The sequence below is a fragment of the Rattus norvegicus genome, chromosome 20 (assembly GCF_036323735.1).
Source record: "Rattus norvegicus strain BN/NHsdMcwi chromosome 20, GRCr8, whole genome shotgun sequence".
In the NCBI taxonomy this organism is placed as follows: domain Eukaryota; kingdom Metazoa; phylum Chordata; class Mammalia; order Rodentia; family Muridae; genus Rattus; species Rattus norvegicus.
The window spans coordinates 28,975,001-28,996,861 of NC_086038.1; the positions used below are offsets into that span (position 1 = coordinate 28,975,001).

Consider the following 21,861-nt stretch of genomic DNA (forward strand, 5'->3'; position numbering starts at 1 on the left):
TGGGTCCTCAAAGCTGCCAACGTGGTGCCGAGGCCCCTCATCTCTCACGGGTAGCACTGGTCAGGGCTTCAGTACCGCTGAGCTGCTGTGGGATGCTACGTGCTCCATTCTCCAGACAAGTCACCAAAACTCTGCAAAATGCCCCTCGGGTGGAGTCCCCCTGCTTCGAAACTTTAGAGTCACTCTGACTTGTTTCTGACTTATCTGAATGATAATTTGATGTTAAAAAGGAGTCATTTTGAGTCCTTTTAAAAGGAATCCCACAGTCCTGTCATTAGATGGACACGCTGGCACATACCTTGAATGGAACGAGGGTTCGAACATCAGACTTTGGGAATGGCCCATTTTTCCACAATGCATAGTGTATGTATTTTACGTCCGGGTGAAACACCTGCTGTTGGGTGTGTGCACATCCAGGGCCCATGCTGGTGTCAGAGGAGAGCAGCTCTGAGGTGGACTCCTAGTCACCGTACAATCCAAGTTCCCAATGATGCTAATAGCAGGGACAGCCCCAGCCCCCAGCTTCATCAGTACTGAATGAAGGGGAATAGGTGAGGTCTCTCACTGTCACATGACTCCAGATGATGGGAGGGAAGCAGACCTGGGCCTGCACAGCCCCGCCCCACCCCCGCTGGGCAGAGGGCAGGGTTGGGGAGTCAGGGGTGGACAGGAGGCAGCAGGTAGAAGCTTTGGATGTAGTCTGGCCACTGTCTGATGGCAATGGGTACCAAGATCTGTCCCCAAAGGGGGGTCCAGATGGAGCCAGGAGGACCTGTGAGGGGTGGGGATGGAGGCTAGGGACTGTGACAGAGGAGCACGAGTGAGGGATAGTGCCTGGCAAGGCTATGGGCGCTGTGCTCATCTTTGTCAGTCGAGTTTTTGTTTGTTTGTTTATTTATGTATGTGAGTGCACTGTCCCTGTCTTCAGACACACCAGAAGAGGGCATCGGATCCCATTACAGATGGCTGTGAGCCACCATGTGGTTGTGGGAATTGAACTCAGGACCTCTGGAAGAGCAGTCAGTGCTCTTAACCACTGGCCCTGTCAGTCACTCCCATGGGGACACTCCCATGGGTGCAGGTCACCATCCTCACTGCCTATTGATAGCCACACTCCGGCATAAGGAGGTCACATAATTTCTTAAAGTCATACTGGGTAAATGGCAGAGTCAGACTCAAAGCCACACTGGGGATGTTTTCAGCCCCTCTCTGAGTGTGCTGTGCTTAGCCTGTGGCAACATGTTCTGTCCCTCTAGTTCCTCTGTCCCTCTAGTTCCTCGAGGATGTTTCCTGATCAGGCTAATGCAGCCGTGCTATCAGATGAAGAAACTGAGGCTCATTCAGGTGAGATGACACCTCATGGTGACAGAGGGACACTTGGGGCTCAGAATCTGGTATCACTGAGTTTAAACAGTTCTGCTGACTGCCAGGTGATGCTTGTCCTGTGAGGAACAGTCCTGTGTGGGACAGTCCTTTGTGGGACAGAGGAGTCAGAAGAAGAAAAGGTGGGGCCTACAGGTCCTCTACACTCCTCCTTGAGCCTGAGTCTGAGCCTGCTACAGGTATGCAGGATACCCCTGCCCCCTCAGCTGGGATCTCTCCTGGGATCATCCTGGAAGTCACTCCCAGAGGCTGTGTGCTCCCTCCCTGCCTCAGGCCCTCATAACTCTCCAGCAGACTGGTGCTCAGGACAGATCTGGCCTTAGGGAGATTTACTGCTCAGATAAAGCCATCTCGAGTCTGGCATAAGTAGCACTTGTTTTTGATGATCTGAAAGGCCTTGCCCAGGAGGGGAGAGGAGGGGGCGGGACCAGGGATGGGAGGAGAGGTAGGAGGCGTGGAAGAAGCAGCCATACTTAAGGAAACAAAGAGGACCCAGGACCATGAATAGATAGATACCCAAGGAGACAGAAGTTTTAAAGGGTCATGCTGTCTGTCAACCCAGCAGTCTGTCCCTAATCTAATGGTGCCTCTCTGAGTAAGTGGGGGTGTGGTGAAGCCATGGTAATAGCCTTGAAGACTGAACTTCTGAGGGAGTGTGGGTGCCATAAACTACCCACCGTGCAATGTGTGTAGGCACAAGTGCAAGGCAGAGACGGCATGGGCAACGTTCTCAGAACACCCATCACGTGATGCAGAAGATCCCCTCTATCCCCCCCCCCCCACACACACACAAGGACAGGTATAAAGGTCACTGAAGCACTTACAGGGACCATGTGTGAAGGAGCTTGAGGCCTGGTTTCAGGCCTTCCTGCTTGTGGGTCTCTCAGAGTGTTGGTTTCCTCTGTGTGTGTATGTGTGTGTGTGTGTGTGTGTGTAAGTGTGTAAGGCCCGTTCACAGGGTTGTAGGGTGGCCCCATGACAAGGGATCTAAGATGTTTCGCAAACCATGAGGTGCTAAACCCACGTCTGTTGGGTACCAGTCAAAGATGGCAGGCACAGCTTGGTAGTAATGAAGCGTGTCTTTAATCCCAGCACTCCGGAGGCAGAGGCAGGTGTATCTCTGTGAGTTCAAGGCCAGCCTGGTCTATAGAGCAAGTTTTAGGACAGCCAGGACTACACAGAGAAACCCTGTCTCCCCACATTCCCAAATATGGCAGCTGGGGTGAACTTGGGTAGGAGGAGCTGGACAGACTGTGGTCCGTGGGGTGGGGGTGGGGTGGTTCCATTGCCAATCAAGGGGGCACTGGGGCTTGTAGGAGGAGGTGGCTTGCACCCCAGGCTCCTCTTCTTATCTCACTTTCAGAGCCTGTCATTTAGTCTCTTGCCTTTTGCTGTCACGGCCACACCCAGACACCTATGGCATGCAGGGGTGTGGAATCTGTCTCAATACCTCCCCACCTAGCCATGAGCCCCTAGACAAGGGATGCTTTCGTGGGGTCTAAGTTTTCTAATTCGCCCACTGGAGCTGGTACCACATTTGTCTCCAGAGTTGTCTGAGGGTCGAAGCAGGCACAGAGAATGAGGGTCAGAGCAGGCACAGAGAGATGGCTTCCTGCCCCTCATCTAGTCCCCCCACTCTTGCCCCCCCATTCCATTCTCCCCAAAAGAGGGTGCCAGTCCCACTGCCTACACAGTCCTCGCCTCTCCTCTGCAAGTTCTGCAAGTTCTAGAGTGAATGACTTTCAAGTCTGCAGAAGGAGAATCCATCCACACACCTTGAGCTGGGTAATTTATGAATCAAATTGTGCTCCGTCAGGGCCCTGCAGCCCAGAAATAGATGTGGTCAGACGAGGTTCAGGGAGCCAGGCCCAGAAACAGTAATCTTCATAGACACCGGCCACCAGCTGGCAGGGCTGGCCACTAGCTGACCTTGAGAGTCTCTAAGGGGCTGCAGAGTCCCCTCAGGCTCAGCCATGAAGTGGGGACAGAGGCCAGCCCAGGGAACACAGGACAGCTAGTGTTTCTAGGCAAGAAGTCCAGCTTCTCTGCTTCTCTGGGCTTTAGGGTCCTTGCCTAATATTTTGTTTGTTTGTTTGTTTGTTTGTTTGTTTGTTTGAAACAAATTTTCTCTGTGTAGCCTTGGCTGTCCTGGAACTTGCTTTGTAGACCAGGCTGGCTCAAACTCACAGAGATCCACCTGCCTCTGTTTCCCAAGTGCTGAGATTCAAAGCATGAGCCATCACCTCTCTGCTGTAGACGGCTTTCTTTTGGTGGCACAGTTCACTCAACGAATCTCCCTTTCTCTGTCTCTCTCATGCCCTCTCCCCTCAGACTTTTGTATAGCCCAGGCTATCCCCAGAATCACTATGTGGCAAGGATGACCTTGAATTGATTTTCCTGCTTCCACCTCCAGGGTGCCCGGTTATTGGTGTGTAACATCAGGTTCTCGTGGTGCCGGGGATCGAGGACACATGCTGCTAAGCAAGTACTCTATCAACTGAGCTAGACTCCCCAGCCCCAGGAGGGGTATTCACATGTCTGTTTTAGGAAATCTATCTCAGTAAAGCCCACACTCAGGCACCCAGTAACCAGTCTGTCTTGCTCAGAGCACTAGATGGCTCTCCAGGGCCTTTTCTGGTTCTAACCTGTCACAGTGAGTTCAGACATTCACCAGAGGATCCACAGGACCTGTCTTCATGTTGCCTAGCCCCGCCAGGACCAGGAAACTGATTCAGAGGACATTCACGGGGACCTGGTTATCTACAAAGGGATGATACTGTACCAGCTGGGACCAGGGTTCAAATCTCAACATCACTCCTTCCCAGCTGTGTGACTGTGGGTCAGTAACCTACCCTGTCTGGACTTCAGTTTCCCTCACTGTGGAAAAGGAAGGCTAGTCCCCATCTCCCGGAGCTGATAAGGGGGATCAGAGCAGGTAATATAGCTGACCCATGCGGCACAGAATTCAGCATGGAGAATATGATTAATTAGCCGTTGTTTTAGCTTCTTCAGGATAAGAAAGGAAATGACCACCCTGTTGTTGAATCTGCTAGTGAGGGAACTTGCCTGTGTCATATGGTTTGCTGGGGGGGCTGAGATTTGAACCCAGAGCCCTTGCTACAAAAGGGGTCTGCTTTCTCCTATCCCACCCGAAAGGACACAGATCAGGTCTAGCCTGTTTCCTGCTGTGTGTTTTGGGTCTGGTCAGTGACTTGCAGAATAATATCAGAGTGGGTGCTTCTGGTCTGGAAGGACAGTGGGAAAGACAATACACTGAGTGAAGTTCAGGCCCACCCAGCAGCAGAGAAACATCAAAGGTCTTGGCTTCTTCTAACCGAGAATCAGAATCATGCACATAAGAAAAAAATGGACATTGGGGAGGAGTCCCTGTCTGAAAGCAGGAAGGCCCAGGGGTTGCCCAAGACTCTGATGCCGGATGCTGGCAGAACCATCATGCAAAGGCCACAGGGTCAGCTTTAGAGAATGCTGGCTAGCAGTCGTCATGGCGGGACTTCTCAGAGCCTTGAGTGTCTGACAGGCATTGTGATTTGTTAGAGTAAGGCTGTTAAGCCCCATTGTCTTTCCAGATGAACAGGCCAAGAAGTCCCTTTTTCCAAAGGCTAAGCTGCATGTCTGTGAAGGCTTCTGAGGAGGCTGAAGACGGAAGAGGACAGGCCCACAACTCCACTCTAGGTGGGTCTCCCCTGAGCGCCCAAGTCAGCCGTGCCAAGCACAAGAGGAGGAAGCAGATGGGAGCTTAGAGCTCATTAGCTTCCCATTTTTCTTGGGTCAGAGATGGAGAGTTGGCCACAGATCCACGGCAAGGCAGAGGCAGACCTGGGTGTACGTGAGTGGACCTCAGTATGACTCAAGTTTGAGGCAGAGGCCATAGATGGATTACATGTATGATTATATATTTGACTGTACACAGAGAGACACATGGTTTCTAACAGAAACTTCCAAGAATGGAAGGCATAGAGACCAGCGAGGCCCAGTCAGCCAGTTACCGTAGACATTGGCTGGTCTTGCTGATTTTAAAATTATCCCATTGCTATCACTGTTTCATAGTACGATCAGACCAAATCACCGTTCATCTTTATTGCATATCTTTGAGACAGGAACGCAGGTAGCCCACGCTGGCACTGAAATCAATTTGTGGTTGAGCTTCTGCTCCTCCTGTCTCCACCTCTCGTGTCCTGGGATTACAGGTACACAGCACCACACCTGTTTTATATGGTGCTAGAGATCAAACTGCCGAGGACGACTCAAAACGCAAGCAGACACACCAGCATCCCTCCACTCTCTGTGGGTGACGACTCGTGCTCGGAGACACAATCCGCATTAAATTGGGGTTTATCTTTGGATATGTAATCATCATGGGCTCCCCCCTCGGTCCTCAGAGGCCTCTGAGGACGAGGACAGGAACAAAGCTGACCTTTAACCCCCGCCATGATTGATTGCTTAAGGAACAAAAGAGCAAAGAGGACCCGAAGCCAGTGTGGCACCGTGCACCACATCACCAGTGGTGCATGTGATGGTGTCTCGGGATATTTAACAGCCAATAGTCCCCTGTGAACTTGACCTGCTTGTGGGATGAAGGAGGGCTGGGGGTCCAGGGCTGGGGCTAGATGTGGAGAACAGGCAGCTAGACATCCCTTCTTAACGATCCTGTTCCAAAGCACCCATGCCCCACCTCAGGAGTCATGGCCCCGATGTCACACGATGTTCCCAGCCCCTGGCTCAGTGCCTCAGGCCATGCAGACATTTGGGGAATATTTGAAGAATGATACTCCCATCCCTAGCAGCAGATAGCTTCTGCTGAGCCGGCGGGAACGGGGATGAACCGGGCCATCCTTCTGTTTTTGGCAGGGAAAACCTCAGCAGCTAAAACGAGAGCATCTTCCTAAAGCCTCTGGCCACTCTTGTTGGAGAGGGACCTGGAACAGAATTTAGGACCCAGGGCTTCCAGCTTGCTTCTTTCTCTTGGTGTGGGCTACAGGGCCTGGCCTCTTGGCAGGAGGGTAGTTCTCTGGGCAGCTCCACATTGGGGTTCCAATAGCACCCCACTCTCAGCTCTGTGAACAGATAGATACTCCTGGAGGGGAAAGGACTCAAGGACTCTGCTGTGGCATTCCTGCAGGTTCTTCAGCAGTGATTCTCAACCTTCCTATTGCTGAGACACTTTAATACAGTTCCTAATGCTGTGGTGACCTCCCAACAACAAAATCCTTTCATTGCTACTTTGTAACTGTACTTTTGCTACTGTTATGAACCGTAAAGGAACTATCTGATATGCAGGATATCTGATATGCAATCCCCCAAGGTGGGGGATGTCACAACCCCCCTTACCACAGGTTAGGAACCATTGCTCTAGACCTATTGTGTCCCAGAAAAGGGGAAGTTTGTCCCTGGCTGGTAGAGGAAGCTTTGGCAGAGCTAGGAACCTACAGGACCCCAGAACAGGCTGGAAGGGGAAGCAGCTGGGTTCCCCAACCCCTTTATAGACTTCAGTCTGGATGTGCCCAGTTCAGCCAGCCCTAAGGCGGGCAATGCCATTGGCAGCAGCTCAGTCTGGGGCGGGAGGAAGATGATGTAAGGCTTCAATCACCCGGGACTGGGTATGGCATCAGGAAGAAACCAGCTTTGCCCATGATTGGTGTCTGTGATGGGCCACTAGACGTCTCCCCCTACCCCTCTTTCTCTCTCTCTCTTTCTCGTGTGTGTGTGTGCACAGACACTTGTGACAGTGTGTGTATGAGTGCATGTATATGTGTGCATATGTGTATCTGTCTGTCTGTCTGTCTCTGTGTGTGTGTCTGTATGATATACAGGCAGAAGGAGCAGGGGAGACCATAGAAAGAAAGATAGGAGTTGCTGAAGCAGCTAGAAGGGTCACCCCGATGGATGAAAGCACAGCAGGTACACACGAGGGACATAGGCATACCCCCTCTCGCCATCACTGGAGCCTCTCAGCTGAGCTTTGACTCTCCTTCATCCTGTTCTAGCTCATTCTACTGAGAAGTATTTGTAATATCTTCCCCATGCAAGTGAAACAAAATCCCAACTCTTCCTTGCCTGCCGGCCCCTGCCTCACTGAAGCTCTTCTTCTAATTTGTTTCCTAAGTATATTCAGCTTGTCTCTGCCCCAGGACCTTTGCACATATTGTTGTCCCCCCTACTCTGTGCTGCCTCCTGCTATCAGTCAAACTCCACCTTACCACAGAGGACCCCAAGTGCCCAGGCTAAGTGTTCCAGATCATCGCTCTCTACCGTGTCCCCGTTTTATCTCCCTGTCACTGTCACAGTCTCAAATGATCTCACTGTTAGTCTGCTAAACTGATTCTTGGTCATCCCTTCTAGACTCTAAACATCATCATTGCCCACATGGTTGTGTCTCCAGCTAGAACATGGTGGTGCCTGATGAATACCCACAAACCATCCGCTGATCTAAGGAGATGGAGGCAGGGGTTCACATCTGCCTGTAATCCCATCACCAGTGAGTCTGCAGCAGAGGGATGGATCATCGGTTCTCATCTGTATACATTGAGACTTTGTCTCAAAATACCCAAGGGCTGGGAAATAACCCAGTGTGATCATTTGTTTAGCTTTTGTCCTGGGCTCAATCTCTAGTAATGCACACACACACACACACACACACACACACACGCACGCACGCACGCACGCACGCACGCACGCACGCACGCACGCACGCACGCACGCGCACGCATGTACGTATGTACACAAGTCTATGTGTTACAGAGGATAATCACAGTGTCCAATGTGCCTAACGAGCTAGCAGCAGAAACCACAAACCAGAGGCAACCATTCTAATCCTGAGGGCTGTGTCCCCTCTCCCCAGGGCCTGGAGAGCCCTGGCAACCTCCTCTTCCCTACCTTGGTGGAGCTCAGAGACTACACCAAAGAGCAGAGCCCTTCCCTGCCTCTGCCTTTTCTGCCTGTGACTTAAGAGGGCTGGGTATGCGTGCGGCTGGGTACCTCCTTGTCCCTGGCAAAGAGCCAGGGGCGAGGAGGAGCTCAGAGCCTGCTTCTCCCTCCTCTACCCAGCCTGTGATCAATCTCCTCGGCAGAGGGGGACTCCCCTAAATGAGCTCCCATGTCCAGGGCCTGAGCTCTCGCAAGTGACTAGCTTTGCTGGGACATGAAAGATGACTGGCCGTGTTCCCGGGACAGAGGCGATCTCCATAAATCTGCCAGGGTGCTGGGATTACTTTGTGGGATTAATTATCTGTCCTTCAAACAAAGGTCTGACCTCAGCGACCGAATGCCCCCAACCCAGGAGGGAAGAAGTTCTGGGCGGCTCCAGAAACAGGGCTGGGGTGGCAGGGCAGACTGGGCCTCAGACTGGGCCTTTCCTATATGGTCTTCCCTCCTGCCCAGTGTTGTTGGTCAACCTCATTCACATAGCCCTTCTTAGCCGACACAGCCAGGCCTCCTGTTTGTTTAGTGGGCTAACCTAGGACAACACTGGCTTATCTCCTCCCCTGATAACCCTACCACTGCCTGGTTCACAGCCAGTGAGCGGATTTGAGACGGGAAGCCGGCTCAGTGTCTACCACTGTATCAAACAGCTGGCTCGGAGGTGTTTTTGTTTTGTTTTGTGTTTTTGCTATCTGGATTATATCTGTAAGATGGGACTAAAGCAGGCAAGTTCCACACAGGCAGGACTGTCTGACATTCCAATGAGGTGGGAGACCCCAAGAAAGACAAAGAGGCTTGAGACCCTTAGAGACCTAGATTTTGTGCTGTCACCACATGATCTTAAGCCTCAATATCACAGAACCTTTCTGAGCTCAGTCTCCTCATCCGTGCAATGGGGCATTCTGGTTCTCATTGTAAAAATGAGATGGAGGGCCTGTGAGATGGCTCAGTAGATAAAGGGGCTTGCCACATAAGCCCATGACCTAAGTTCAATCCCCAGGATCCCCACAAAGGTGGAGGGAGAGAACGAGCCACACAAAGCCGTCCACTGATATGCTGAGCACACTTGCAGACACACACAACTAAACACCATAGAGGGTCTTTTTCCTGACGTCCTCTGTGGGACCTCCTAACCTAACTATGGCTGAGAGAAGTGGGGTGTTTTCATCCCACAGGGCTTGTACTGTATGAGAATCTAGCCAGGCCAAGGCACTCTCCGCCTCAGTGCCAGGGAAAGTTCACATTTATTTCAGCCACCCAGAGTCGGTGTCACACCAGTGGAATCCAATTAGCAGTCCTGAGTCACCCTGCGTCAGAGAACAGGTGGCTGTGGGGGTCTCTGTTTTCCCTGCCTAAAGAAAGACTCCAAAGTCACCATGGCTTAGAGATGGTTGGGGCAGGGCTGTGGTAGAAAAGTCCCTGGATATAGGAGTAGGTGACTTGGTAGGTGACTCCTGCCTGGACCACACTCAGCCTGGACCACCAAGTTGCTTGAGGCCCCCGTGCCGCCATGAGCCACTAGTGAAGCAGAAAGACAGGCCCTTCACACTGTTGGCTCAAAGGGGCGATTTGGGTAAAGGCCCCTCCTTCCCGGATGCAGAGGCAGTATGTTTGGGATCTCAGCAGTCCATGTCCTAAGAACCAGTGGATTGTAGGTTCCCAGGGGTTCTGTGACCACATGACTGGGAGAAAGATAATGCAGTAACTAGGTGGCCATGACAGAGAGGGCACTGCCCTGGGCTCGGGGGAGGGGGTGGGGGATAGTGGTGACAGATGAGTGAGAGATGGCCACCACACTGGTGAAGTAAGGGACCTGGGTGCTCACGGAAGGCTTCCTGGCAGAGGGGAATGCAAAGAGAAGTCCTTGAGGAGGGAGGGACATAGGCAGGTGGAGAACATGAGCCAGGCAGTGTCAAGGATGGCACAGGCTCCTTCCTGTTCTTCCAACCACCCAACTTTGAAGACTCACAATAAAAATGTCGCCTCTCCTTTAGGTGAGCATGCAGAGCTTGTGAACGGTAATTCACAGAGTGCTTGCAGGCACAAAGCTTTATCATAGCCCCTTTGGGCTGGGCTTCTCAGCTCCTGTTTGCAGAAGCCATTTGTTGAGGTCTCCCAGAAAGAGGACCTCGGAGCCATGGTTTGAAGCTGGACCTGTTTGATCTCAAGTCCTTCCTTGGTGGTTATACCTCTGTGTCCCAGTGCCAGAATCGCTGCTCAGGGAGTGTCCGTCTGTCACTTGGCCTGGGAGTGGCACTCCCATTGCTCAGGTGGGGTCAAGGCAGGGACAGTGTCCATAGATAGGGACACTGTGGGCCATGTGCCCATGCAACAGTCAGAGGTGAGGCTAGATGGAGGATGAGAAAGAAATGCAAGAAACTTCCCACTTTCAAGGAGACAACCCGGGCATAGGGTGCAGGAAGAGTGGGGTTTCCTTTGTCAGGTATCGGGTCTCTTCTCATCTTTAAACCCTTACCCTCTACTGCACAATTATTTATTCTCTCCTTCCCTCCCTCCTTCCCTCCTTCTCTTCTCTCCCTCTCTTTCTCTGCGTACTCGTGTGCATGTGCATTTGTGCATACTTGCTTGTGTGTATGTGCCTGTGCTTGCATGTACATGTACATGTTTGCATGTGCATGTGGAGACCCAAGGTCGATGCTAGAAATCATCCTCACTACTTCATTCACCTTATTCTCTGAATCAGGATCTCTCAGTCAAATCCAGAGCTCTCTAGTCTTTCTACCCAGCTTGGTCCCCTGCCTTCACCTTCCAAGGCTAGAATTACTGATGGCCTACCACACCTACCTGACATTTGCATAAGTTGGGGAGGGGCTCTAAACTCTGGTCCTCATGCTTGTGCAGCAAAAGCTTTAAGTGCTGAGCCCCCACCCCAGCTCCTCACTAGCCCGCATCTAAATCCTCATTCTGACATCTATATACAGGGGGGCCTCGGGCAAGTTACTTAGACACACTGAACTTGGTTATCCCATCTGTAAAGTGGGTTCAGTGATGGCGTCTCCTTCCTCCAGCTGCTGAGGAATGAGTGCACCCCCATGAGCTACCTGGAGCTGGGCAGGTGCAAGGTCAAATTCTGGGAAAAGTCACCACTGGGGGTTTCCCTTTTCAGCCCCGTCCCTGCTCCTTTCTCCATAACAAATGCCTGTTTGACTATGAGCTGCTCTGAGCGCACACGGGCTCTTGCTAAATGCGGTCACTTCTGATTTCCCTCTGTTTTTTTTTTTTCCTATCTTAGAGGAATGAGCTATTTCATCCCTTCCCATTTCTTTTATGACTTAACACTTGGTTTTAAATATTTATCTATTTTGCTGTAGGTACACCTATTAAGTTAAACCGTAAGGCAGAGCTGACATCCGACCATTTCTGACCTACAAAAGCAGTGACTGTAATGTGCTTCCACCTAATAGGATGTGGTTCCTCACTAATTTGGAATATTCTTTGGTGCAGGACTTGGAAAACCATCTCTGTAAAATGCCACCGGAAATCCCTTAGCCTTCGCGGGCCAAGAGGCAAAAGTCAAGGACATTACGTTAGTCACTCGTTAACAAGAAAGGGGAGCAATTTCTACAAAAACATCCACCGAGTGTGAAATCTAGTAAGTGGGCAGTGTCTTCTACTGCAGGCCCACTGAGGAGAGGGATGGGATTTGGGGGGTCAGGGGAGCCATCTTCCTTAACTGATTCCGGAACGGAATCTTCATGACCCTACAGATCAACTGCAAACACACTCTCGTGTTTAAAGTGCTCTCTCGGCCTATCTGTAGAGACTGTACAAGACCCACAGACAGAAGACACCCACCACCAGTCACTGTGGAACTGAGGTCGGCATGAGAGCCTCCATTTGCATATTGCTAATTTCCAATAATTTCAGATTCTCTAGAGCTGCCCACCAGTCCTGGGGATTCCCCAACCAGGACTATCATTTGCTTGTTTTCCTAAGGGGCTCCCCATGTTAGCCTTGGTGGTTTACACTAGTGGTTCTCAACCTGTGCATTGCGATCCCTCTGGGGTTGAATAACCTCCTCTCGGGGGTCGCCTAAGACCATTAGAAAACACAGATGTTTACATTATGATCCGTCACCTTAGCAAAGTTGCCGTTATGAAGTAGTAATGAAAATCGTTTTATGGTCAGGGGTCAGCACAACACGAGGGACTGGATTAAAGGGTCACAGCATTAGGAAAGTTGAGAACCGCTGGCTTACAGAGATTCATCGTGTATTCCATCACGAGTCCTGGTTGGCTTTAATTGAAATCATGTCACCTGCTGTTGCCTTGGCTCATGCATTCCTATGGAGTTGACTGTCTCAGAAGTTCATGTGTTTTCCTTCTGGGGCCTGTGCTGTGTGCGTGCTAACGAGTCCTTCCCTACAACGAGGTCATGAAGACCCTTCCTCCCTGTTATGAGTTTTGTGTTTTTCCTTTCACACTGAGGTCTTTAATCAATCCAAAGTCCACCTTGGGACATGGTGTATGCTGGGGGATCTGGCTTTATTTTATTTTATTTTATTTTTCCAGTTAGAAAACTAGTTTCCCCAACACCAGCCACTAAACAAGTCACCCTTTCCCTGCTGATTTGCGACACCACCGATGCCATTTATCAAGTGCCTGTGCTTACACCTGAGTCAGCTCAGCTCTTCTCTGTCTCACGGGCCCAGGCATTTAAAGATGCCCTATGTTGACTGGGCTGGGTAGCACATGCCTATAATCCTAGCACTTGGAGGCTGAGGCAGGAGGACAACTTTAAGTGCAAGGCTAGCTTGGGTTCCATAGGGAATCTCTGTCTGGGAAAATTATCACCAACAATAATGAGTTTTGGAGCTGGACTGCCCTAGGTCAGCTACTGAGAGTGACATCATGCCATGCTGCCAGACCCTGACACCTCATGGACACTGATTGTGATACTCAACTAGCCCATCTTTCCTCTCTTGAGATAGCTGATACCCACGGTACAGATGACACCTTGGAGTCATGGTGAACTGGATGACGATGAGGGAGCTAGTAGAAATGACTGGGAAGAGGGAGGTAGGATGCATGTCAGTCACCAAGGCAGCCCTGTCCTGATGACTGCTGAGTGTCACGGGGCACTGTTAGAGGAGGACCTCAACGTGGGAAATTATTGTGGTTTCCTGGTACGTCCTACGTATGATCACAAGGTTCCCTCTAAGAGGGAGTAGAGGACACAGTGACCCTAGAGAGATGGCTGTGAGTGGGCAGGAGGGGTTGGGTGAGCCAGCAAGGGCAGCAATTACAGGCTGGGAGAGATGGGAGGCAGGGGTTGTCTCCTGTACCCTGAGAGGGAACTGCTTGACAGCGCCTGGATTTCAGCCAGTAAGACCTCCCTTCTCCAGAGCTGCAGGAAGACACCTCTTCGGTTGTTGAGAAGCAATAGTAAGTGGACACAGACACAGAGAGAATGTGAGAAGCCTAGATCCCTGTAAATGGATGGCTGGACAAACAGATAGATGAAGGAAAGGTGGTATGTGTGCACAATGGAGCTTTATTAGCTGAAGAGAAGAAGGAATTGTCATTTTTAGGAAAAAGGGTGGAGCTGGAGACTATGACGTTAAGTGAAATAAGCCAGACTCAGAAAGATAAATGCCTAGAAATGACTTTTTAAAAACAATGTATATGTATATAGATATGAAAGTAGAGAGGGGACCACAGAGCAGGAGGAAGTGTCTAAGAGGAGGGAGGAGGGGGGAGAGGGATACACAAAGACAGAAGAGAAACTGTCTGGGGAAGGGAGGGGTCTGGCAAGAGGGGTGGGCGTGAGGAGGGCAGTGAGCCTAAGATCTAAGTATATTATGTCTGACAACAAACCCACTTCTTGGGGTTGGGGATTTGGCTCAGTGGTAGAGCGCTTGCCTAGGAAGCACAAGGCCCTGGGTTCGGTCCCCAGCTCCGAAAAAAAGAACCAAAAAAAAAAACAAAAAAAAACAAAAAACAAACAAAAAAAAACCACCCCACTTCTTTCTATGTCAACTGCTTTTTAAAAAGGAAGACAGATAGAAGGGTCACAAAGACGGCTCTGTTGGTTAAGGACACGCTGCTCAAGCAAGGGCCTTAGACCTACCAGCCTGGTGTGATGGCACTGGACTGTAACCTAAGTACCAGAGGGACAGAGACAGGCAGGTTCCTAGAGCTTACTGGTCAGCCACTTCAGTTGAGTTGGTGAGTTCTGGGGTCACTGAACGAACTCAAAGCATAAAGTGGAAGCCAGGCACCATGGCGAACACCTTTAATCCCAGCCATCAGGAGGCAGAGGCAAGCAGATCTCTGCGAGTTCCAGGACAACCTGGTCTACACAGTGAGATCCCATCTCAGGAGGGTGGGCGATAAGGTATCGAGTGACTGAGGAAGACACCTGAGGTCAGCCTTGGGCCTCCACACACATATGCAGATGGAGAGGGGAAGAAGAACCACTTGGTATCCCCATTCCTGACCCCAGGAGATATAACTATAAAGACAGGATGCTGTAGGTGCCACTGAGGCCCTGATGCCTCTCTGCAAGTGCTCCACCAGCTCTCTAAGCATCCCAATTTTCTTCTGGTCCCATCCAAAGAAGGGACAATCCCAACTCCTTGTCTACCAGGTGCTTCACCTCATCATCTTCTCTCCTCATCTGCCCAGTTAGCCTGTCTCTCCCTAAGTCATCCCTCATTTATCTTGGCTCCTTCCTGGGACAGCCTTGCTACTTAAGCTTCTGTCCCTCAGTCCCATCAGGGATTGCCAGTATTCCATGTTCCAATAGTGGCTCCTGGACAATGATCCTGTCCATGTGAGGCATCCCAGAACACTGGCTCTGTGCCAGGCACCGTCCTAAGCACTTTATACATAAAGATGTGGCCCTCGAGGCTTCCCATGAGTCCTTTCTAGTGTCCAGATCACAAAGGACTTGAAGATTAAGGCTCTGCTTCAGTGCTGGTTTCCCAAGCCCCGGTCTTTTGAGTGCTCTCCCAGCTTCAGTCCTGTGTATGTGCAACCTACATAACTCAATGCTTCCCTTTCAAGAATCACTTTAAAGGGGACTAGGTAAGAAAGTGTCCCAAAGAGCCAGCTGGTCAACCCTGCCAGAGGTGACTAGAAGACATGGGGCCCACATAACACGGCCCATGGGGCATGTGTTATCTCCTAAGGCCCAGCCGGCTCTGCTCTCTTAGCTCTAGAGCGATCTGAACCAAGGCTGAGAGGTGTTACAGACTTGAGCGACCAAGCAGACCTTCTCCTGAGTAGAACTGACAGAGATAGAAAGCGAAGGAAATCAAGAAGAGAATAAACAGCTTACCACACGTCAGATTCCTTTCACCCTCGTGTGTCTGCAAGCTCTGCCACTGGCCATCAGCTCTTGGGAGTGTGTATGTCACGGTTGGGGAGTCAGTACTGGGTGCCACCAGAGTTCTTCCTAGGGCTACTTGCACCCTGAACCTCCTCTGTGCCAGGGAGGATTTCCTGTGGTCGTACTGGAGACCCAGTATCTGGCAGCTCTCTGAGGCCTCTATGCATCACTGAGGCACAACCAGGCAACCCTGTCCCTGAAGACTTCAGAAACAGCAAATGACTTCAAACCGTCACTGCCAGATGTCCTTCAAACCGTCCCTGTGCTTCTCAACTACATGGCCCTTGCTGACATGTAAGAATCAACCATCACCACGGGACAAGTCACCAGGCCTTTTAAAACAACACTTGACCACCAGCAGTATTTTTACCAAGAGTACTTCTAGCTCAAGCGTCTGGGCTCCGGAGAGCATGTCACCATGTGTGTCACCAGTCTAGAGTGCTGCGGTATGACATCTCTGTGTCCTTCTAGAAGGAAGGGTGGCAGGAGCAGGAAGCTGGGCCACAGAGTCATTGGATCCCACTTGTCTGTTTCCCTCGACAAACGCAGCCCCCTCAGGGGCCCTAGGGTGGTACACAGCCAGCAGAATGTGGCTGTTCCAGGAGAAATTCATTCTGTGCAGGCGTTTGCTCATGTCAATCAATGTCTGCAGGTATCTGCTTGGGAATCTCTGTCTCCAGATATTGGTCAAATATTTGAATGGGGAGCAGCGAGTTAATTGGCTTAGGGAGAGCACTTCACAGCGAGGGAGATAGAGGAGGGCAACGAAGCCAGGCAGGAAGTCTGGGAGTGGAGCCCAGACTCCCACAAGTGGATAAGGGAAGGGCACAGGAAGGGCATGTTTGAAGAAGAGCTGTTCAGGGTAGGGAGCTGGGGACAGTGCCCAGAGCCACCTGCTGCTTTCAAAGCCAGCTCTACTCCTTGCCCTGTGCAATCTGGACTCAGTGTCTCCATTGGAAAATGGGAACAATAATCACCACCACCACCCCTGTACCCCACGGGATCTGGGAGGACTCAAGGGTGAGGCAGGTGAACTTCAGTACCCAGGAGGCATAAGCTCTTGTCCCCATGTTGCTACCCTTACTTAGTTCACTCAAAGTTTTCCTAATGTGAGTCCTAGCCTGTAAGAGGCGACTAAGGCTGAGGAATGCGCCTCCCCAAAATGTGTCTGTACCCTACCCTCTGGCTGGCAGCACCTTCTCCCATCAGTCTATCTAGCAGAATGTTCTGGAAGGACTGCCTTTCCTCAAATTCAGAAATACCCCTCACAGAAGCCATGCAGTAGGCTTCTGTACAGGGTGATTTGTCTGTGTGGTGTGTCCTCCCTGGGTCTGCCCTGGATCATCTGAAGGAGAGATGTTTTCTTCTTCCCTTGGTCTCTCTTTCTTTTCTAATGTCTCCAAAGAGCAGGCTTATAGGAATGATGGAACAGGGCCAACAGCGTTGGTGGCCTTGTCTGGTTCTACAGAGGGGAAGGCTTTGGGTTGGGGGTATAAACGCTGCTTACACGGGGTCATAGCTCCCAGGGCTCTAAGCTGTGACTATGTGGGCCAAGCTCCAAGTGCAGAGTGTGGGAAGACATCACCCCTTTTTGGCTCATGATTCACTGTGGCTTCAGAGTCGTGTGGAGGCCAGAAATATGAGGCCATTCCAGTAGCTTGACAGTAGGGGCAATGAGTCACACTCTTTGTTGAGGGCTGCCCCCCTAGCATAGCTGTAGCCATTTTGTTCCATGCCCGCCAGCTATTTCATATTGTTGCTATAATATGCCTGCTAATTACTGAGACAAAAAATAACTTGATTCAGAGCAGGGTCATGCTGACCACATACCCTGTTCTATTCTGTATGAGGGTTGTTAATTTTAAGAAATCCCACAACTATAAGCTTCCCATAGGACCCATCAAGTTAAAGGTCAATATAGACAATCATTTCTAAAATGGCTTGAGTCTGGACTGACCACGGGGTAGCACTTCCTGCACATGTGTATGAACTCGTTGTGGTTTTTGCAGTTTTAGTCTTCATGAGCTGGCCCTAGAAATGTCCAATGCACAGCTTTGAGCTGTTGCCCTGGTCGATCAGTCTTGGGGTGTGCATTCAATAAACCACCCCTGTTTGACTGAGGTTGGTATTTGTGTGGTTTGTGGGGTAACTCTGGGACCTCAACGCTCCTCAAGAAGGGGGTGATCTGCCAGGGGAGGGTGGGGAAAATAACCCATAGAATATACATACCTATCCACAGGTACTTCTAAAACTTTATGTAAAGATTTATAGAGAGCCAGTGATTTTTTTTTTTTGAGACAAGGCGTGGTGGTTTGGGGAGTGTCACTATTAGGAGGAGTGGCCTTGTAGAAGGAAATGTGTCACTGGGGGTGGGCTTTGAAGTTTCAAATGCTCAAGCCAGGCCCAATGACACTCTCTCTTCCTGTGCCTTCAGATAAAAATGTAGAACTCTAGAGTCCTCCAGCACCACATCTGCTGCACACTGCCACATTTCCCACCATGATGGCAATGGACTGAACCTCTGAAACTGTAAGCCAGCCCCAATGAAATGTTTGCCTTTATAAGAGTTACCATGGTCATGGTGTCTCTTCACAGCAATAAAACCCTAACTAAGATGTAAGAACTCACAATGTATACCAGGCTGGCCTTGAACTCATAGGGATACACTTACCTCTGCCTCCTGAGTGCAGGGATTAAAGGCATGCACCCCCACTCCCAGCTGTTGCTGCTTCAGGGGTCTCATGTTTCCCAGGCTAGCCTGGGACTTATGATGTAGTTGGGAATTGACCATGACCTTCTGATCCTCCTGCCTCCACCCCCTAGGGAGCAGCATGGTTGCCAGGATTCCCAGTGTGTCTCACCATGCCCGGTTTATCTGGTGCTGGGGAAGGTTCTCGGGGCTTCATGAATGCTAGACAAGCACTCCGTTTGAGCCACAGCTCCCGTCTCTTCCCTCTATCCCGAGGGGACTGTTTCTCATAGGTGTTCACCAGCTAGACTGCCACTCTCTGATGCCAACGCTTGAGAGCACTTCATGAAGGCCCACTATGCATCAGACACACACTGTGCATGTTTTGGGAATCGTTCCTACATCAACTCCTTTAGCCCCGAAAATATTCTCATCCTGGCTGTCAGTCTACTGAGCTGGAGATACCGAGAGCAGGCGTACCCGATCAAGGGTATGGAGTATGGAGCCTAGGCTAGCTGGGGGTACATCTGTGGCTGTGGAATCCTCTCTCCCCAGGGGCTTGGCCCCACAGTAGGCTCCTGATCAATACTGATGACATAAACAGGTGCAGGTGTCAACTCCTTTGGTTCCCTAGGGAAGCCATGAATCACAGATGTGCTGGGTAGGAGGCAGCTGACTGGCTGAAGGACTGAAACTCCATCTGGTAGCTCACTCTCACTGCAGGGTACCCCAGGGATTCCTCTCCTGTAGCCCCATTCGTTCGCATCCCCCTCCGTTTCAGCCAAGCTGAGCCTGAAACTCAAGAACAGCGATGGGGGGGGGTCTGTGGGTTACTGGGGGCTTAATATCTTTGTAACCATATTGCAAAAGGGCAGGCCTAAGCGGGAGCCTTAACGCTTAATCTTCCTCTTTTATTGCTTTCTCTCTTGTATGCTTTAACCTTGCACCAGGTATCAAGCTAGATAAATAAAAACTTTTATTTCAGATTAGCCCCAGCTGGGGGCTGCCTTGAAGGCTGAGCAGTCGTCCAAGGCATCTGACGAGAAGCGAGTTGAGAGCTGGGCTGTCTAGTGAGGCTCATCCCAAGTTCAAAGGGCCCTAGGGATATCGGATCGGAGACTGTTTTCTGAGATGGGTGCAGAAGGCACCTGATTAGTGCCTATGGCCGAGAAGTGGGGAGGCAAATTGCCAGGAAACAGGCTCCCTGCATGTCTGTGTGCCTGTTACCCGCCACCCAGAATGCTTTTCACTCAGAGCGCCTCACCTACTGGGCCACACTGCCATGTCCTTCACTAAATGGTGAGCTCACAAGGACAGTGAAGTCAACTCTCGATTCCAAGTTGGTCTCAGGGGCTGAGCACGGGGCCAGTGCTTGAATGAATGGATGGATGGATTCCTAACTTCTAACCCTGCACATAGACCCCAGACTGGCATGACTTGCTTGGTATCTAGAGTAAAAGGATGGGGGTTTTGGAAGCAAGAACCTATAGGTTGGATCCTGAGCTACTGAACGTGTGTTTAAACAGGCTTCACCCACCTTGCTCGTCTTAATGTCTGTGTCTCCAGAAGGGCTCTCGCTAGCCACATTCTGCATGGTTGAGAGATGAAGCCATAGCCAAGGCAATGTGTCCCACATGTGCTGAGAGAGCCGGACATGGTAGCCAAAGTAGTGTGGTTTAGAACAGCAAACCCCAGAAGTCTGCACGGATGGAGTAATACACAGTAGTGAAGAGGGGCGAGTAACTGAGGTCACACCAGCAAATGTGAGGCCTCTGACTGGAGAGGAAGATGCACAGAACCCAAGACTCTAATCAAGTTCAAAGACAACTAAATCTGAATAGTGTGTGAGGTGCCCAGATGTGGTATTTCCCCAAATCAAGGGGACAACAAAGGGAGGTTTGGAAGGTGTGGCCCAGCTGATCTGGAGGAGGGAAAGTGGCGGCTGACGTGAGGCACCATGCAGGCAGAGGTGGGGTGCGAGTGCTGGTCTTGCTCTCACCGAGCTGGTGGGCTCTTGGGTGCCCACCATACCAATAAAGGGAAGAATGAACTGGACGGTGGTGGCCCACACCTTCAGCCCTAGCACTCGGGAGGCAGAGTCAGGTGGATCTCTGGGAGTTTGAAGCCAGCCTGGTCTACAGAGTGAGATCTAAGGGTGTGTCCACAGGGGAGCAGGCACCTGAGAGGTCACTGCCCCACCCCCCAGGTGAGGGCTCTTCCTGCCTGAGATGAGAGGCATGAGGAAGATGGGGTGCAGAAAGGAGAGTCTCAGGCTGTCTTTGCCATGAAACCTCTGTAAAATCCCTCGACTTGTGCAGTGCACAGGAAAGAAGCAAATGGCCTGGGATTCCTGGACCCCATGTAAGGGCAAGGAAGAATGTGCCTACGCAGGTGGCAGAAAAGTGGAGCCACTGCAGTGATGCCCAGAGTTGTCAGCAGAAGGGGCTCCTGGCAGGAAGGTGGTCCTGAGACAGGACGGGGAAGGCTCAGGGGAAGCAGCATGCAGACTTCTGGGGTTCACCTGAAGGAATGAACTACAGCGTAACGTGATGTCATCATTTGGTACTGGGGCGGCAGAAAACTGTAACACTCAGGAGCTGTGTTCCTAAATCCCGTCTAGGAAAGAGAGCCAGGGAATGCAGCTAGGCTGAGCCTTGGACAGCACGCAGCAGCGCATTCCCTGCACCTGGGCCTAGAGAGACACAGAGCCTCTTGATAGATAGCAGCTGGCAGAGGGCAAGGCAGAAAAGCCCCAGATGCCTATCGTGGCACTGGGCTCAGCTGGTGATGTCTGCCTTGGTGAGGGATGGGGTGTTCCAGTGCAGGTGCTGATGTGGGTCTAGGGTGGGCACTCATAGAGACCAGCAGATCTGCTAACGTTAAGGCTTTCAGCTTAGGCCTCCACCAGGACTCAGAAACCTAGCTCAGTGGTTAGGGGTGTGTGTGTGTGTGTGTGTGTGTGTGTGTGTGTGTGTGTGTGTGTGTTTGATCCATATGACAAACCATCTTGTGAGCCCCTAGACTCACCAGACAGCCATGATGCAGGCATTGATTTTCCTTCAGGCCCTCAACCAACAGCCCTGTTTCCTGTATCTGATCTGCCCTCCATGTCTCCTTGGTCAAGTCTCCATAGGTCAGCTACATGCTAGGCCTGAAGTATGGGGCTTCCGGGTACCCACAGCGCTATTACACAAGTCAGAGGCTGGGTCTATCATACTGATTCCCAAGGTAATTCTACTGCTGAGCTTTCTCTTCCTAGAGGGAGGGAAATCCACAGCAGATGAATCACAAGGGCTTTGATGTGTGTTGCTGGGTGGTCTCCCATGATGGCTGACCCAGTGGGCCATGGTCAGGGGCCTGATGCAGTTGCTGTTGTATGCGTGTGTGAGTTCACACAAGTATGACTATAAATACTAATCCCTGTGTGTAGGCATACACACTTGTGCATGGGCACCAGATTTCCCTCTTAAATGAGATATTTTCAAAAAGTCTCATCT

General features: G+C 51.1%; 1 protein-coding gene across 16 annotated transcripts in view; it reads right to left on the reverse strand.

Moving 5' to 3' along the window:
- The window catches only part of Cdh23 (cadherin-related 23), a 382,501-nt gene that overhangs the window by 191,877 nt on the left and 168,763 nt on the right, over positions 1-21,861 (reverse strand). The window contains exon 1 of one of the 16 annotated variants that reach the window (XM_063278919.1): positions 15,625-15,841. The exons of the other annotated variants lie outside the window; for them this stretch is intronic. The gene's annotated coding sequence lies outside the window, so the exon portion shown is untranslated. Of the gene's footprint in view, positions 1-15,624; positions 15,842-21,861 lie in introns of those variants that run through there. 16 annotated transcript variants of the gene reach the window in all.